The sequence below is a fragment of the Canis lupus genome, chromosome 16, assembly GCF_003254725.2.
Source record: "Canis lupus dingo isolate Sandy chromosome 16, ASM325472v2, whole genome shotgun sequence".
NCBI lineage: Eukaryota > Metazoa > Chordata > Mammalia > Carnivora > Canidae > Canis > Canis lupus.
The window spans coordinates 46,319,285-46,324,027 of NC_064258.1; positions in this window are offsets into that span (position 1 = coordinate 46,319,285).

The window sequence follows — 4,743 nt, forward strand, 5'->3', positions numbered from 1 at the left end:
TATAAAACTCTTTTCTAAATTTCCATATGTACAGATTATGCTTCCAGTTAATATATGAACACTACTATTCTTTTAATGACTCTTACACAACAGTAATGAACAGTAATGAATTTGCATTTTTTGCCCAGAACACTTATTTAAATCTATTTTCATGGGTACCAGTAACATTGTTTATCTAGTATGACAGGAACTTCAGTGTTGTACCTCCATTTTAAAAGAATTTAAATAAGTGTGCTCCTTTCTCCAGCAGTAAATAACGCAGGATCATATGTGCAATGCTCCTGCGTAAGGAAGCCCATTACAGACTCAGGACCCAATGTTTTTATTGGAAGCTGGTCACGTAGGCATCCTCTGCCTAACAACTACTAAAATACCATTTCCATGGTATGCATGCAAAAATCACCTATGGAATATTTACATTTATTTATGTTTATGTAGTAACTACAAGGGAGTGCTAGAGAGGCTTCTGGGGTGCTGCTAATTTTCTCTTTCTTGATCTGAGTGAAAATTCATCAAACTGTAAACTTACATATACATTTCTGTATTTATATTACACCTCAATAAAAAGTTTTTAAATTTTAATATTAAAGTTTTAAATATTAACAGCAAACTCGTTGTGGCTAAAGAAAGGATTAATAAAATGGGAGAGAGTGCTGAAGAGATTACTTAGAATGTGGCAAAAAGAAATAAACCAGATGGAAAATGTGAAAAACAGAATAAGACACATGGGAGGAAGGTCTAATTTCTGGAATGCCAAAAAGAGAAGAGAGAATGGGGCAGAAGCCATATTTGAAGAATATAATGGGTTGAACTGTGTTCTCCAAAAAGATATATTCAAAGTCTTAAAACCTGATTGCTGTGAAGGTAATCTTATTTGAAAATAAGATCTTTATGGAAAAATCAAGTGAAGTTGAGGTCATATTGGATTAGGGTGGGCCCCAAATCCAGTGGCTGGTGTCTTTATAAGAGGACACACAGGGACAGAGGAGAAACATAGAGAAGGCCATGTGAAGACAGAGGCAGAGGAGTGCTTGGGTGGCTCAGTCAGTTAAGCATCTGCCTTCAGCTCAGGTTATGATCCTGGAGTCCTGGGATCAAGCCCTGCTTCTCCTTCTCCCTCTTTCTCTGCTCCTGTGCTCACTCACTCACTCTCTTGCACATGCTCTCTCTTTCAAATGAATATTTTTTTAAAAAGAGGCAAAGATTGGAGTGACACAGCTTACAAGCCTAGGATCCCCAAAGAGTGCCAGCAACCACCAGAAGCTAGAAAAGAAATTTGGGATGGTTTCTTCCCTAGAACCAAAGGGACCATTTCCCTGACAACACATTCCTCCTGGACTGGTCTCCAGAACTATGGAAGAATAAATTTTTGTTGAGCCACAAAGTTTGTGGCAATTTGTAAAACAGCTTTAGGAAACTGAAACTAACACAAATACATTATGTCTGAGAATTTTTTAGAATTATTAAAAGACACCAACCCAAGACTCAGGAAGTACAACATTCCCAAAGCAAAATAAATACCTAGTCACTTCAATAAACCCAACAGCAGGCAATAAAAGGGAAAAGAAGCATGAATAAAGCAGATGGATTGAAACTACAAAATGATTCCAGTTCAATAGTGATTAAAATAAATGTAAAAGAACTAAATGTACCAGTAATAATAAAAAATTATCAGTCTGGGTATAAAAAAGAATCAACAAATCTAAATATATTCTATTTATAAGAGACATGCCTGACATAGGACGACTACAACTCCACAAGACAACACAAAGGCAGATACTTAACAGAAGAGAAAAACATGAATAGCTAAGAAACATGAAAAAGGAGCTTAAGGGGAGAATAGGGAGTGTTTTGGGGTAAGGCAGGTGGAAGGTGGGAGGAAGGATGAAGTCTAAAATGAGCCTACAGGAGATTTAAAGGAAATGTAATTTTTAAATATTAAATGACAGGCAATGGATGTTAATTGTATTGTTTTTCTTCATTCCTTACACATATATCCAAAAGTTATTTTTTATCTATTCAATTTTTTAGGTTTTAAATTTTTAAAAATTAAGTCTTTTGGCACTATAATTAGCCCTACTTAATGATTTCTCACTTGTAGTACTACAATCTAGTCTGTTATAGACACTTGCCTCTTTTCCCTGGTTTTTCACGTTTATCATTTCTTTTTATTTCCACTTTGATTCAAATCCCTGCCAGGGCATAACCGTGGAGGAGTTCCAGCTCGCCTGACTGTTAAAGAAATGGTCGTTGAGCTTCATCTTGTCTTCAGGAGGCAGCTCTGGCCTGCAGTTCTGTCTGGCACGACTTGGCTCGCTGTTAGAGAAGTGGCTGTAACTCACATCTCCAGTCTCTGTAGACTTCCCCTACTGTCAAAGCCTCCTCTCCTCCCGTCATCCAGCATTTTCAATAAGGCTATTATTCATCCTTAGGTTAATTTTAGTCCTCTCACCAATGACGCATTATTTTATCAAAAAGTTCACACACTGTAACTGTACATACCATCCACAGTACACTGTGTCTAACATTCATTAGAAAGGAAGTGATCCTTTATTATGAGAACTTTAGAAAAATAGGAATAAAATACCTCTTCCTCTGTACATCTCTGTTGTATTGGGTCGGGTTCCCTAGAAGCATCTTCTGAGCCAGGGATTTTTATTCAGGTGATGTGCCGGGGAGGGGGGTACTCTCCAGAGAAGGGAAATGAAAAAGGAACAATCTAGCAAGGAGGTAATGCTAAGTAGGAATGTGGGCTCAGATGGCAACTGGCCTCATTCTGACCTCACGGAGAACATATCTGAGTTCATCTCACCTTGAGGCAAAGGGGTAACAAGGACTGTGCAGGGTCTGAGGATTTACCCCACTTACAACTGACAAGCTGGCCTGTTTCATGGATGTTGGCTTAACACACAAAACTCTTGGGTCAGAGAGCAATGACCTTATCACCCACAGCAAGAGCAATAGCTAGAGTGTCAGCATGATGCTGACGCTGGTTCGCTGCTAACCCCTACTTCCCACAGAGGTCATACAAAGGACCCATGATGGATGCCTGTTTATTCAGTAGGCTGCATTATAAGACAGCAGAACTACAAATTGGGAGAGGGGGAAGGATTCAGTCCTTTCTTATAAAAACAAGCCTATTCTTTATCTATGGGGAGATATTACCCCAGCCCTAAAGGTTAACTCATTGCAAACGACCTTGAGAAACGGCCCATGTAAAAAGCATTCATGGCCTGTGTTCATGAGGTACCCAGCAAGGATGGGCCAGAATGTTCAAGACTCATGGCAAATTGTGTCTCTCAATAGGAACTGGCCTTCCAAGCCCTCATGCCAGTGACCTGCCTCTAAGAAGGAGGGAACGAGTCAGGGGTCAGGGGACTCATGTTTGGCAGGGGGACCAGGCAAGAAGGAACAGCTGTGAGGCATTTTTAATTAACAAAGCAGCTGGAAATTGGGTGCTAACTAGTATAGAGGATCTGGGAAGGGCACCATCAGTGTCCACTACACCCACAGTTCCCTTTAAAATTGTGGATTCCTTTCAGGTTTTATATCATCAGTTAATGTCTATAATTTTTATTAGATAATTTTCTAAATTTCCAGTATATTATGCAAGTTGTCGTTTCGAATGATAATTTTATATCTAATCCCAAGATCTGACAGAAATAAATTCATACTTTCTAAATTCTTATTATATCTCATTTTCTAAAATTAAAAAGTACTAAATTTTGGTTTATTCTCTAACAGAAGTCCTGCCATTTAGAAAAATCATATTACTCTCAATTTTTGGAGAACAGTATAGAATAATGATGAGGTGCAGAGGTGCTGGGATGTCCCAGTTGTCCCACATCCTAGCGCTATAACCTGAGGCAAGTTACTTAACCCCCTCAGTGTCCCCATATGTTAAAGGGGCCTTATAATAGCTCCTATTTCATAAAGTTTTGGAGGAGCTACTGCCTGAGCACTTAGAACAAAGAATAATACCTGGCATTTAAGAGCTCAATCGATCTTTGCTTATGTTTTCTAGACTCTCTCCAATGCTTCTTTCAAGCTACAACAAAAACCAGGTGCAGCATTGTAACCACAGAGAGCAACATGAGTTCAAAGGAGGTATTGTGTTTTGACTTGCTTCATTTCCGATGCTGTTCCTGAATATGCCAAGTTTTTTCTTAGCCCTCTTGGATATGATAGCACACAGGTTAATGTCTTCAGTAAAATAAAAACTTCTATAACCAGTTTCTCAGTAAATTGACAATGCTATCTGTATCATCCTATCTGAATTGGGTTCTGTCTAAATGATTTACCTATTATTGCTTCACCTCAAAGCTCATTGGAGACTTTTACCCTAACATAAACAAAAGTTTTTTGGAATCATATAATCAAAAAATTTTATATATCTAGCAACAGACATTTGGAAATCCTCTAGTTCAAATTACCTATAGTCAGTCCACACAATTCAAGAAATTGACTTTTTAAAAAATTAAATACCTCTTCCAAAATGACAAAGATATTGCAGTGGGTTTCTTTTCCCTAATATACTGAATTATCTCCCTTTTCTGCACTTCATTCTTATTAAGGAAGCAATCTATTGTCCAAAATAGTTTCACATAATAGTATAAATGCAGTTTTCCAATCACACTAAAGGTCTCCTGAGTTGTTCTGCTCGCCACCAATCAGGAATCTTTACTGGAAGCTTGTTCCTGATTGGTTAAAGTCGCTGTAACAGTAGAATGCCGAGGAATAAAC